This window comes from Grampus griseus (assembly GCF_964374135.1).
Source record: "Grampus griseus genome assembly, contig: HAP1_SCAFFOLD_505, whole genome shotgun sequence".
Classification (NCBI taxonomy): Eukaryota; Metazoa; Chordata; class Mammalia; order Artiodactyla; family Delphinidae; genus Grampus; species Grampus griseus.
This window is the reverse complement of record NW_028132952.1, coordinates 47,717-62,462: the sequence shown is the minus strand read 5'-3', so window position 1 is coordinate 62,462 and position 14,746 is coordinate 47,717. Positions and strand designations below refer to the sequence as shown.

The window sequence follows — 14,746 nt, the reverse complement described above, 5'->3', positions numbered from 1 at the left end:
GGAACAGGGAAACAGGGACAGGGAGAGAGAGAGGGAGAGGGAGAGAGGGAGAGAAGGAGGAGAGAGGGAGAGGGAGGGAGGAAGAGACCTCTTTCTCTCTCCCTCTCTCCCTCTCCCTCTCCCTCCCTCTCCCTCCCTCTCCCTCTCCCTCCATCTCTCCCTCTCCCTCTCTCCCTCTGCCTTATCTCTGCCTCTCTGGGAGGGAGTGAGGGAGATGGAGAGACGGAGGGAGAAGGAGAGTTAGAGCGAGAGGGAGAGGGAGGAGAAGGAGGGAGGGAGAGGGAGAGAGGGAGGGAGAGAGGGAGGGAGGGAGAGACATCTTTCGCTCCCTCCCTCTATCACTCTCTCCCTCTCCCCCTTCTCTCTCCCTCTCCCCCCTCCCTCTCCATCTCTCTCTCCCTCTCCCCCTCCCTCTCCATCTCTCTCTCCCTCTCCCTCCACCTCCTTCCCTCTCCAGAGAGGGAAGGAGGTGGAGGGAGAGGGAGAGGGAAAGAGGTAGAGCCAGAGCGTGCGGAACAGGGAAACAGGGACAGGGAGAGAGGAAGGGAGAGAGGGAGAGGGGGAGAGGGAGAGGGAAAGGGGGAGAGGGAGAGGGGGAAGGAAAGAGGGAGAGAGAGAGAGGGACAGGGAAAGAGAGACAGGGAGAGAGGGAGGGAGAGAGGCAGGGGGAGAGATGGAGGGAGAGGGAGAGGGAGAGGCAGCGAGGTAGAGGGCGAGAGGGAGAAAGGGAGAGAGAGAGGGAGAGCGGTAGAAGTGCTGAGGAGGGGGGCTCCCTCCCCCTCCCACTCCCATCCTCTCCCTACTGCTTTCTCTTTTTTCTGCTTCAACAAACACCAGGCGCCTTTTAGATCAGTCCTGAAGTCAACGTTGATGCTTGGACAGCCTGACCTCCCCGCTGACTTCCAGCCCAGGACCACCGCTGGGAGATGAAGTCTGCGGGGCCCTGGGCGCAGGCTGCACAGGCACCTCCCCTGATGCCCAATCTCTCCTCGTTTACGAGGCAGCCGACACTCCCCTCCCTGACTCCCCAAGATTTGGGGCCTTTTTAGTATGTGTCGATAATACCATGAGCTACTATTTAACTCTTCCACGAGGACCCATCTCCCAAAATACAGTGGTTTTCAGCCTTGGCTGCACTAGAGAACCCCCAGGGAAGGGAGAGACGTCTCTCCCTCCCTCTCTCTTTCTCTCCCTCTGTACTTCTGTCTACCTCTCTCCCTCTCCCTCTCCCTCTGGGGTGATACCCGATGAGCTCAGAATCGCAGATGGACTCCCCATCCCCTCTCTGTGGCTTGCATGGGGGATGCACCTTCTCACTGTGGCCCGGGCATGGCCTTGACATTCAGACATCGGGTCCTGCATGGACACTTGTGTTTGTTCCATAGCGCATGTGGCTGCAGTCTGTGCTTCTGTAGATGGGGGCTGTGCGTGAGCCCTTCATCTTCCCCGCAGACACCCCTGGTGCTCGCTCAGCCTCGCGGGTGATGCGGGGGGCACGGGGGACAGTCTTGTGTCCCCACCTTCTTGGGCTACAGACAGGCCACGCTGGTCCTGTGGTGACTGGGGGCTCCCAGGAGAACCCCACTGCAGACCGGAGAGGTGGCCCCAGAGAAGGTGGCGTACGCCTGGGGCCGGGCCTCATCAGTGAGCCACGGGCCAAGGGTGCAGCAACAGGTGTCTCACCGTCCAGGGGCTGGGTGTTCGGGTGCCGTGGGGTTGAGCTACTGTCTGCACGGCAGCCGTGTTTGTCTTGTTGAGCCCGGGGAGGCCCCTTGGTGGCTCCTGGAAAGACTGGCCGCATTTCTTCCTGCCCTTGGCCTTAGAGCCCATCACGTTCATGCCGTTTCCGGCTCCAAAAGGACCTGTGTTAATAAAGACCACGTGTTAGGACAGCACCAAAGTGTCTAGAAATCCAGGTCAGGAGGAGGAGGGAGGGGGATTGGCTGTGCCCGCCAGTGGCCTGGGAGCCCTGCCCGCCTGCAGAGACCTGGCCCGGGGCCCGCGGGGAGGGCGTGGCCCTCGGTCCCCAGCGCCTTCCGTCTCTGGGTTCCAGGAGAACTGCGTGATCCTCAGGGAGCTGGTGAGACTGCAGGCCCTGAAGTCCCGCCTGCTGGGGTTCCGCACGCATGCCGACTCCGTGCTGGAGATGAACATGGACAAGACCAGCCAGGTGGTGGCCACTGTCCTAGGTAACACCGCCTCCCCGAGTCCCAGTGGGGACGGGGTCAGGTGCACCTTGACCGGACGTGGTGCTGCCTGAGACCCCACTGTGTCAGCCCTTGGGGGTCACCTTCCCAGACCCTTCATTCTGCCTCGAGGGGCGCGGGGTCGGGGGTGGCTGGGGGGCCGCCCCAGGGACGTAGCCGAGCCTCTCCCCTCCGCCCGCAGGTGAGCTGGCCCAGAAGCTGAAGCCCCTCGGGGAGCAGGAGCGGCCGTGATCCTGGAGCTAAAGGAGGCCGAGTGCCAGAGGCGGGGCCTGCACTTTGACGGCCCCATCAACGCCTGGGACCTGCGCTACTACATGAACCAGGGGGAGGAGACGCGCTACCACGTGAACCGGTACCTGCTCAATGAGTCTTTCCCCATGCAGGCGCTCACACGCGGGCTGCTGGGCCTCTCCCAGGAGCTGCTGGGGCTGACCTTCGACCTGGAGGAGGGCACCAGCATGTGTCACGAAGACGTGAGGCTCTAAACGGTCTGGGACGCGGCCTCGGGCAAGGTCATCCATCGGCAAGTTCTACCTGACCTCTATCCTCGGTGCGTGCGTGGGGGAACCTGTCGGCCGTGGGCCGGGGCTCCTCTGTGGAAGCGGGGCCCCATCCACGTCCCTCCGCAGGGTGGGGAAGTCCGGGCACGTGGCCTGCTTCGGCCTGCAGCCGGGCTGCCTACAGCACGACAGATCGCCATCGTGGCCACGGTGGCCAACTTCACCAAGCCTACGCCCAACCTGCCCTCCCTGCTGCAGCATGATGAGCGGGAGACCAACTTCCACGACGTCGGGCACGCGATGCACCAGCTCCGCTCCCAGGCGCAGGGCTGCAGGCAGGGGGCGGGGAGGGCCCGGGCGTGCGTGGTCCTCAGGCAGGCCCTCGCCATGGGATTCTTTCACTGACATCACCCCGCACGTGGTGACGCCCTCGGTGTCAGCTTCCATCACCAAACCCCAGGCACTGGGCGCGTAAATAACGGAAATGGATGTCCTCGAGGCTCTAGAGGCTGGAAGACCCAGATCAAGGAGTCAGGGCTGGTTCCCTGCATGTTAAATACATGTACTCAAGAGTTGCCTTGAAAAAAGACAAAAGAAAAGAAAGGAACGTTGCCTGCAAGTCTGCTGACAGCCGGTGATGAGAACCAGAGGGAAGGCTCTGGGGCCGGGGGCGCAGTGCCCTGTGAGCTCGGGGGCTGCTGCCAGTCTCCGTGGAGGCTCAGCAAGTCCCAGTGACTTCCCCACGTGGGGGGCGCCAGCTGAGCGTCTGGGCCCAGGACCCACTGCTCGTTCAGTCTTCCTGTGGTCAGCCCTTCAGCCTGAGAGCGATGCTCTCACAGGCTGCACCGGGGCGTGTGGGGACAGTTTACTGAGCTGTACAGACGTCACTACTGCTTTGGACCATTTCCGTCACCCCGAAAATGTCCCTCACGCCCTTAGCTATCACTCCGTCCCCTCGCCAGCCCCTGACAACCAGGAACCCACTCGCTGACTCTGTGGATCTACCTGCTCTGGACGTTTCTCCTCAGTGGGGTCACGCCCTGTGTGTCCTTCTGTGTATGACTTCTCTCGCTGAGCATCGTGTTCTCAGGGTGTATCGACGCGGCAGCGAGCGTCAGGGCTTCACCGCATTGCGTGGCTGAGGGACGTAAAGAAGACAAGAGAAAAGAAAAGAACGTTGCATGCAAGTCTGGTGACAGCCGGTGACGAGAACCAGAGGGAAGGCTCTGGGGCCGGGGGCGCCGTGCCCTGGGAGGCCCTGGCGCTGCTGCCAGTCTTGGTGGGGCACGGGCAGCACCGTCCCTCAGGAGCTGCTGGACAAGCTCATCAAGTCCCGGGAGGCCAACCCAGATGCGGCCGGACCGAGGGAAGGGAAGGGGGCTTCCGGTCTGCCCGGCTGGAAAGCGCGGCCTGGACACGGTGCCAGCCCCCCGTCTCCTTCCTCCCGCCCCCCAGGCCTCTTCAACCTGTGCCAGATCGTCCTGGCCAAGGTGGTTCAGGCCCTGCACACGCAGACGCCCACGGACCCGGCCCAGGAGAATGCCCGCCTCTGCCAGGAGATCCTGGGGTTCCCAGCCATGCCAGGTAGCCAAGCGCGCACCGGGCTCACCTCAGCGGTCGGTTGGCGGCTACTGCCCAGGTCAAGAGGCTCGTCTGGCGGTGTGTGAACGGGGACCGACTGACGGGCTCCGGCCGAGGCCCGCTGACCTCTGGTCTCTTCCTGCCACGGTTCCTTGGCTGGTCCCTCCAGCTGTGGCCCGTGGAGTCCGAGGGTGGGGTGGGAGGCTCTGCACATGCTTTCTAGAGAGCCTGGAAGAGGCAGGAGAGGGCTTCATAACCCGAACAGAAGGCATCGACGAGGTCTGCCCATGCGTGTCGGTGCGGACACGCGGTTCACTCCCTCGTGAGCGCTTTAACCAGCGATCTCCCTGTGGTGGAGGGCGAGCCCTGACTCATCTCTCGCAGCCTCGGCAGCTGACCTTGTAAGAGGCTTAGGAGTGAACCCTCGTGAGCTTCAGCAGAAAGTCGGCAAAGATTTATTTGTGTCCCTCCACTGAACTGCCAGCGAGGTCCCCGTTTTCTACAAGTGTTGGGCCAATACTCTCTCTAGTGGCAGGGGACTCAGACAAGGCTGCTTTGGGGCCCCCACCCCCGCTCTGGGGCAGGGGCACTGAGCGGCCAGGGAGCCGGGCAGGAGCCCCTCCGCGTGTGTCCCAGTGACCCATCTGCCTGCGACCTTCGGCCGCCTGGCAGGAAGCTACGACGCCCAGTCCTATGGCCAGTCATTCCTGCAAGAAACACTGGAACCAGTTTCTGCCAACCCACCAAAAAAAAAACGACTTCAAAGGCAACGTGGTGTCACAGGAAGGGCTTGTTTCTGTGTTTCTTTGTTTTCAGTTCATTAGGCCTCACTTAAAATTCTGATTCCACAATGCACTTGCTTTGGGATCTTGAACAACACTCATAACCTCTGCAAGTTTCAGTATAGTAAGTTTATGTGATTACCTTCATCTGTAATATCCCTGTGTTGCAAGCTTAATTAATTCAGATTAATTCATCTTAATCTTAATCTCAAGTTCAGATCAAAGACTAGTTCCTCTGTGACTGCTCCTCTGAACTGATTCAAAAGCCTCCTCTCCCGTCCTCATTTGGCTTCTCTTCTCTTCTCTTGTGGAATCTCATAAGAACTTCTATGACCTCTCTGGTTTTTTGTTGTTGCTGTTGTCTGTTTGTTTGGTTTTTAATTGAAATATAGTTGATTTACAATGTCGTGTCCGTTTCAGGTGTACAGCACAGTGATTCCGTTTTCAGATTCTTTTCCCTTATAAGTTATTACAAAATATTGAGTACAGTTCCCTGTGCCATAGAGGAGATCCTTGTTGTATCAGTTCTATGCCTTCTTTGAATGACCGTAGCACTTGTTGTCTGTATCATTTTTATGTCTGTTGTGGCTTTGTGACTGAAAATGAAAATTTTCTATTTGTTCATGTCCTGGCCCTTCCTTAAAAATGTGTTCATTTACCTATTTCATATTTATTGACTACATCTTAGACACCGTGTTAGCCGCTTGTTCTAGATGTTAGTAAACCATAGACCTTCCTGCTCAAAGGGTCACAGTATTTGTGGGAAAAGAAAAAAACGAACAACTTACGTCTCAAATAGCTTTGTACTACCCAAAGAGAGCACACCTCGTAGGTACAATAAATATATGTATTATACATAAATGTATAAATAGTTAATGGCATTAAAAACTTGAGATAACTGCTTTTCTATTCTGAGGAAATGATGATAATATCTCACCAGGAGCTCAACACCACTCTGAGAATGAGGGCTTAACCCCCGACCTGGCTCACTGCATCGCTTTCTTATATGAAAATAGACAAGTCTGTACATGCTCTCTCCAAAAGGCTTATCTGGCATGAATTTCAGATAGCAAGAAGAAAAATTCAAGAGATTCAGAGAAGCATCCAGAAGCTCAGGTGATTGTCTGGCACTAATACAACTTGCTTGACAGGAAAATAGAGCTGTAAATCTCACAAAATTAGATGATCTTCTAAGAATTTCAAAACCGCCTGCTATTAATTAGAAATCCTAGAAGAACCGCTTCTTTTAAAGCATACTGATAATATGCTTTACAGCTTAACATTCAGAAGCCTATGTTTTGGCTAAGTGAGCTTCAGGAATGAAGGAAATTTGTGGTTCAGTTCCATCTACTCTGGAACCTCTGGTCAAAACACCTACTTCTGTGCTCAGCCATCTTATCATCTGTAAAATGGAGGCAACTCTAAGAAAACATAGTTACAGAGATGTTGCACGGCTTCCTGTGTCACTGTCTTCATTTGTTTCAGAAAACCAATAACGTCTAAGCTACTACTGCAAAGAGTGCAGTGTTACTTGGGGTCATCTAGTGCAGCTCTGTCAAAGTAAAGAAAAGGAAAGGGGCCTAGAATAACTATAATTTTCCCAAGAGGACACTATTATTTGATGGCAAATCTGAGTCAAGAACCCTGATCTCTTTGATGCCATTCCATTGTTCTTTCATTGGGTTCTCAACAACCCAGAGAAAGAAAGAGAAATAAAACTCCTATGTGCTGTGTCACTGGTACAGGACGTGGCAAGATTGGAATTGGAGAACTACATATTAACAGGTATTTGGGAAATTCTTCAAACTAATTAAGATATATACCAGGTACATAACAAACAGTTATGTTTTCCCAAGATGATTCTGTGGAATGAACAGAACTGGTAACTGAAGGTGCCTGTGTGCTGCAGTTCCAAACAGGATGGGTGAATGCTTGTTTCCTGGCACCTTTAAGACTCCACCCCAAAATACACATTAAAATAAAATTAACATTTCAACTGGGTCATATTTAATTCTGCATGCTCTTGTAAGTCAGCAAAATACTCCATATATCATTTAAGTTGTCACCCACTTTCTTTTCCTTTTTTTGCGGTACACGGGCCTCTCACTGCTGTGGCCTCTCCCGTTGCGGAGCACAGGCTCCGGACGCGCAGGCTCAGCGGCCATGGCTCACGGGCCTAGCCGCTCCGCGGCATGTGGGATCTTCCCGGACCGGGGCACGAACCCGTGTCCCCTGCATCGGCAGGCGGACTCTCAACCACTGAGCCACCAGGGAAGCCCGTCACTCACTTTTTAACTTGAGTTTTAATTTCTAAAAGTCTTTCCAAACACAAAACAGAGGTGGGAAAATGGTATATGGGAAGCTGCAGAGATGAAATAAGCTTACTTCATGTGGCATAAAGATGAATACCCAAATAACTTCTGCATAGCTCGAAGTGTCCAAATCTACTATCTTCGTTTTGTAGTCAAGGCTTCCGGAAAAATATGCTAACGGCTTCCTAATTACCCAAATGCCCCATATCTGTTTCAGTAAGTATCATTATATATTATGGAAATTTTTCTCAGTGACAGAGAAAGACATCCTGGCCGAGCATCCCCCTGCCCATGACAGAGATGATGGGTCTCAAGCTACCTTGAAGGTGTTGGAGCCCACTTTATCCATTACTAATATTAATGGAGGACAAAACTTCATATTCTGTTTGCTCTGTGTTTGTTAAATCACTTCTTCCCTTCATTAAAATGGATGACACATAATTGAGTCTGTAGTGTGTGTATCACTGGAAACTGAACACATTTTTGTTGGTTTTATTAACGTCATAGGTTTCTAGGGGGGGTCTACTAAATAACTAAGTCTAGTTTCACAGTTACAAATAAATTATGATGTAATTTTGAATAAATTAAGCTCATCATAAAGGAAGGATACTGATAGTTGCTACTACCCCTTCCTTGAGGGGCTCTTGTAAAGCACTAAATAAAGTAACAGAGGTTTATATGCATGCATATATTTTCAATGATATTTGAACACACTTGAAAAGAACTCTACAGAATGCATTATAAAACCTCGATGCTGTGTGTCCCTAGTTCCCAGCTCTCTAGTTAAAACTATTTAAATGAACAAAATGTTATCTATTAGGATAGCTATCAGAGTACTCCAACTACTACTTCTTGCAGTACCCTGTCCCAACCATTTGCCTTCCTCTTCCCATTAGTCCTTAATTCAGAAACCCCAGAGATTTGTTCATTAATTTATGAACATATTTCTTCATTCAGCCAAGAAAATTGATGGATCCCTTACCAAATTTCAGGCACCCTTCTTCAGCATGTTTTCTAGGCATGTTCAGGAAACAGCAGTGATTAACACAGATGAATACAGCCTCTCTTGAGCTGAGGGGAGAGACAAAAGTAAAGAAGCAAATATAAAATCATAAGTGTAAATACGTAAATAAAAATTGAATAAATGGGTAGAATAACTAGTATATCAGGTAAGTGCTGGAGAAAAACAGCAAGCAGGGAAGGGGGATGGAGATTGTTAGCTGGTAGGAGGAGGCTGCGATCTGAAACTAAGTGATCACTGAGGGCTTTCTGGGGAAGATAAAATTTACGAGGGAACCTAAGGTTGTGAGAGGGAGCAAGGTGCATATCTGGGAAGTGAATAGTACAAGCAGAGGGAACAGTCAGATGGAAAGGCAATGAGGCAAGAGTGGGCTCGGAGTATCCAAGGAGCAGAAAGGATGTCAGTGTGTGGAAAACAGAGGGAGCAAAGTGGAGAGGAGAAGGAAACAGTCAGAGAGGAAACAGAGGCCCAGATTTCTAGGGCTGTGGAGGCACTTTGAGGACTTTGCTTTTCCTGTGAAGAAGCCATTGAAGAGACTTGAGTGACATGATCTGACTTATGTTTTAACAGGATCTCTCTGGATGCCATGTTGATTAGAGACTGCAGGAGAATAAGGACAAGCCCCAGAAGACCAATAGTTGATTCAAATGTCAAGAAACATTTATGCCTTCACCCTTCAACTTCACAAATGATGCCATTTCCATTGAGCTATTGAAAAATATAATCTGGCTTTCAAAACAATAAACCAGAAGGCATTTTCTCACATAAGCAAGGTCACAAACAACTGTCAGCTGAAGTTGAAATAGCAACAAATCAAATAATAACAAAAAACGTTTTTTACAGATTTTAAAACCTTACAAAGCATTTTCTTGTCCATTATCTAAGTTAATCCTCAAATCAACGCCATGAGATAGTTATTATTTTCCCATTAGAAGTGATCGCATATTAAATCCTTAGTGATTGCTCAAGAAAAGCTGAAATCTTGAGTGTACATCTATTAATGCCAAGGTTGGGTTTTTTACCCATGGGAACATTGGATGCTAAAATCCACAGGGATTTTCAGCTCAAGATGGCAGACTAGGAAATATATTTACTTTCTGGTCCTCCTGAAACCATGTTTAAATAAAACTGTAGAAATACCAAAATTAATCAACCAATAAAAGCCAAGACATTGTGGAAGTCATCAACCACAGAAAGATTTCAACACATTTCGAGAAGGCAAACAATGAAATGGAGGGGCCATGAATAAAATAATGAAGAAAAGACTACCCTAAGTAGGGTCTGCACAAAGCCAGTCAGCTTTTGCTGAGCCCTGGTTATAGTAAAGGACAGAGGAAAGAAGAGGGGCTGAAAACAAGGAGACAAAAGTCATTTTAGGAAAAAACGTTCACTTAATGAGCTCCAGGGAACACTCAGCCTGCTGCCATACTCACTCATGTGGATTGTTGGTAAGCAAGACAAGAAAACAGGGAACCAACAAACAAAAATCAAGACACTGTTTCTTACTGAACTCTTCTCAAATGAGATCAAGAAATTAGGGTTCAATGCCACAGCTGTAAATCATTTCTGCTCCTGGAGAGGTTAGAAAGGGCTTATAATAGTTACCCTTTTTTTTCAGACAGAATTTAGGTCTGAGCAAAAGCTTTTGTGTCCTCCAACCTCAAAGTTTATTGGGGATGGAAGTCCAAATTTGCTTTGACATACCATAAAAAGAATCTCATGAGCAGAGGGTCAAACTACTTTTGGAATATATGAATTATGCCCAGTGTGATTTTAAATAAACAAAAATATATCAATTTTTACTGATCTATATGATTCTGGGTTCTGAAACTTCTACATGTTACATGCCTGATATATAACACACAATGTCAGTCCCAGGAGAGAGAAAACACTCCAATGAAGCAAGCCAAAGAAACAAGATTCGAACAAGGTAAAGTGATGTGTAGACCAAGACCAGGATTTTTCAATTCTTTCCTGTCATGCTGTAGCTTCCAGCTCCTGAATAAAAACACATGTTTCCCTTGTCTTAGACACACAAGAGTATGTCTCCTCTATGGGGCGTAAGAAGCTCTAGAGTTACATATGTGTAGTAAACAGTGGACCCAGCCGGCATATTCACAATGACCAAATTGTGTTGATCGTACTTTATTTTAAACCAATACATCGCTCCATGCTGAAGTTGCAATAAATGATATATTTGCTTTCTAGACATGAATGAGATGCCTTACTGGATATACTCCAGGAAGGCCAGAGAAACTGGCTTCTAATCCATACAGAATAATTCATTGATGAATTCCTTTCAGGATAGCCCCTGATTTATCTAGAATATAAGCTTTACATACCTGGATCCTTCAAACTAGACCAAAGGGAAAAATCTAGGCTGCAAGCCTCAATTAGAAATGTGGGATGGTGCTATGCTGACAACTGGTGGTCCCTGACCTATCTTCTGAGATTAGAACCCAGTGTGGTGGATGACCAATTCACGCGTTGAACAAAAAGAACACCTCCTACAGGGCAGTGTATGTGTTCATTACAGGTATGGCACTTAGGGCTAAGTATCATAAGGACTTCAAGAAAAAAAAGAAAAAGTAACACATGAAGCATATATGACAAGGAGGCACCAGAGTCCAGAGCACGAGCTCTGGAATCACACAGGCTTGCTTTGAATCCCGGCTAAGCCACTACCACCTGTATACCCTGAAGAACAGTCGAAGGTTTAAATGTTCTTTTACCAAATTTCGAAAAACAAGTGAAGAAAGAACCTACCTGCCAGGAAGGGACATCGTGGGGTGCAGCATCCAGTCGCGTCAGGGCTCTGCATCCCCTGCTCAGAAACCTTCACCGCCTGGCTCATGGTGATGCTGGCAGATCAGCAGCCCTGGAGAAGGCGCTCCTGTCTCCAGGGCTCACGGACAAGCTGGGGAGGTCCACGGAGGAGGCGGGCCACAGCCTGGCAAGCTCTGGGTGCCTCCTCCACTCAGCTCTGGGCAGGCTCTGGCCTCTGGACCCCGTTGCGGGGAAGGGCTGGCCGATACATACCCAGGGCTGAGGGGTCTGCAGAGCCGGTGCCCAGGCAGGGTGAGCTCTGGAGGAGGCGGCTTCCACAGTCCCCAACAGTCTCCGCATGGTGGCCCATCCGGTGCCAAACACCTGCCACCCACAGCGACAAGTCCCAGCCGCTAGAAAGTCCAGAAGGGGTCGGGCTCTTTGCCCTCGGGCTGGGTTTCTCCAGGGGCTGGGCTTGTGTGGGGCCTCCAGCCCACCCCCTGACCCGCCCTTGCTCTGTGACACGTACAGTGCAATGTCAACACCCAGGCTGAGCCGGCCAGTGTTCAGTGCGTGCTAGACCTTGAGAAGAGTTAGCAGCTAGGGAGAAGCTCTCCCACTTTCACTCGCTCTTCTCAGATCACGCAGGCAGCCCATCTCACCCCAAAGCTATGGACACCACACCTCCTTCCCAGGCTATCGTTTTCTGTTCTGCCCCTGTTTTCCCTTTCCATTCTGCCCCTCTTTTCCCCAGCACCCCATTTACGGCTTCGGGTGTCATCGGTGCTGCAGCAGGCAGCACCTCTGACCCCGAAGCTATGGACACCACACCTCCTTCCCAGGCTATCGTTTTCCGTTCTGCCCCTGTTATCCCTTTCCATTCTGCCCCTCTTTTCCCCAGCACCCCATTTACGGCTTCGGGTGTCATCGGTGCTGCAGCAGGCAGCACCTCTGACCCCGAAGCTATGGACACCACACCACCTTCCCAGGCTTTCGTTTTCCGTTCTGCCCCTGTTTTCCCTTTCCATTCTGCCCCCCTTTTCCCCAGCACCCCATTTACGGCTTCGGGTGTCATCGGTGCTGCAGCAGGCAGCACCTCTGACCCCGAAGTTATGGACACCACACCTCCTCCCTAGGCTATCTTTCTCCGTTCTGCCCCTGTTTTCCCTTTCCATTCTGCCCCTGTTTTCCCCAGCCCCCCCCCCATTTACGGCTTAGGCCGGCATCGGTGCTTCAGCAGGCAGCAGCTCTGACACCAAACCTATGTACATCACACCTCCTTCCCAGGGCTGTCATTTTCCAGTCTGCCCCGTCTCCAAGTAGAACCACTACCTATTTCACACGGCTGTTCCTAGTTCTGGGAACACACCACTCACTGGTAGCAATGCCTCAGCCCATGCCTCGACTCATTTACCTGCAACGCTGGCCAACAGATAGACCAACATTTCAAAGTTATGACAAGAAAGTTGAGTAAGTTATACACTTGGAATTGCATTTATTATTATTAACAAGCACAACTGTAGTGCTTAGACTATAACAAGTAATATTCTAAGTTCTTAGCAAATATTAACTCACTTAATCCTCATAATGGCAACCCTATAGGTAGGTAATGTTCATAATATTCACCTTTTTGGGGGGAAACTGAGGCCCAGAGGGGTTGAATAGCTTGTCTAATGCCACACAGTAAGTAGCGGGCAGAAACCCAGGATGAAAACCAGACCGTCGAGACTTTCATCACTTTGCTATGTCACCTTAATAGATGTTGTGGTTAGGGAAGGGACTAAACTGACAAGACTCTGAACTTGAGAAGGGAGAAATTAGAAAGTGACTGATCCTAGAAACTAGAGAGGATTTCAGCTCAGAAATTTCTGGTGATGAGACCCGGAAGAACAAGAACATGGTTGGAATATTAACTTGGGGTAGTATCTGAATCCATTGAGAAATAGTTTTGTCTTGTGTTTTTTTTTTTAAACTTAGAAAGGCCTGTTGGATGAAGATTAATGAAAAAAAAAAGCAGAAAGGAAAAGAGGAAGGTGCCTGAAGTGAGACATAACCTCTTCCCTGTAAGTACTAGGGGTGGGTGTCCTGTGGGAAAGGATGGAGCTCTCAATACAGGTTTGTCACCAGGATGAACAAGGAGAAACATGGCAACCATTGTACTGGTTTTGATGATTCCTCAAAAACCAAGGCTTTAGTTTCCAAGAACTACCCACAGTAGCATACCTACCGTGTGTCAGACATGCCACCAAGTGTGTTTACAGTCACACATTTTAATTGGAGAAATAGTTCCTATGAGGTACACATTAGTTCCCTATGGCTGCTGTAACAAATTACTACCAATGAGCTTGTGTAAAACAAAACACACTCATTCTCTTATGGTTCTGGAAGACAGAGGTCCAAAACCAGTTTCCCTGGGCTGGAACCAGGAGTTGACAAGGCCGTCCATCCACCTTCTAGAGGCTCTAAGGGAGAATCTGTTTCCTTGACAGTATTCCTTGACTTCTGGCCACATCAATCCAACCCCAACTTCATCATCACATCCTCTTTGGAGTAAAAACTCCCTCTGCCTCTCTCTTACGAGAACACCAGTGGTTACATCTGGGTCCATCCAGGTAGTCCAGAAGAATCTCCCCATCTCAAAACCCTTACTTTCATCCCATTGGCAAAGTCCCTTCTGCCATTTAAGGTGACATTCACAGGTTCTGGGGATTAGAAGGTGGACATTTGGGGGCAATGGTACTATTCAGTCTACTACAAGGTAGATACTATTATCTTTCTCAGATGTAGGAAATGAAGTTTAGGGAAGTAATTTGTCTCAGGTCTACAATTTCCAGAGTAGAGATTTAAATTCTGCCAGTGAGACTTTAGGACACACTCTAAACAACTTTAACCTGTGTCCTTAATTACTGCATAATCCTTGGTTAAGAGTCACACTTAGGTATCAAGACCCAACTGAATATAACACAAGTACTGTCTCCTCTTTCACTATGTTTGCCTGGTGTATTTATGAATCTTGCCCAGAGCAGAAGAGTTCAGAAAATTGTTATGCACCTTTACTAGGAGAAAGCAGTTACTGTTTGATGTGCACGGAGTAATGGAAGGCTATTTAAAATAAAATAAAATAAAATAAAATAAAATAAAATAAAATAAAATATGCCACCAAATCGTCAAGTGTCACAACAGAGGTAACCCCGTGGGAGTCTTGAGGAGACTAAAATTATCTCCAATTGTGCAGGTGAGAAAAGTGTCACTAAAGGCAGTTGTAGTTCAGCCAAGCCCTATGGCACAGAAGTAGGAATTTGGATATGTACGAATGGGAAAAAAGACATTTTAGGCATGGGAAACAGTTTAATGCTGAATGGATGAGAAATATACATTAGACCTTTCTAAATCAACTGGCTTATTAACTCAGTAAATCAGATTTGGTCAGTCAAACTAGCTTTAGCTGATTACTTATCCAGGGCATAGCTGTTGAGAGTAATTTTTGTCATAGAACAGTAAATAAAATTCTTGAACTATAGCTTTAGGCTTGCTAAGTGAAATAGATTGCTCTAGCTGATGTTCAAGTGACTTACTT

At 49.3% G+C, this 14,746-nt stretch overlaps 1 long non-coding RNA gene across 1 annotated transcript; it reads right to left on the bottom strand.

Annotated features, from left to right (window-relative positions):
* Window positions 1-506: 506 nt before the first annotated feature.
* On the bottom strand, window positions 507-8,458 carry LOC309817818. Its single transcript, XR_014296263.1, has 5 exons — window positions 8,365-8,458; window positions 4,317-4,516; window positions 3,713-3,845; window positions 2,564-3,216; window positions 507-1,862 (listed from the first exon to the last, which is right to left on the bottom strand). It is a non-coding gene; the product is annotated as an uncharacterized lncRNA (long non-coding RNA).
* Window positions 8,459-14,746: the final 6,288 nt, after the last annotated feature.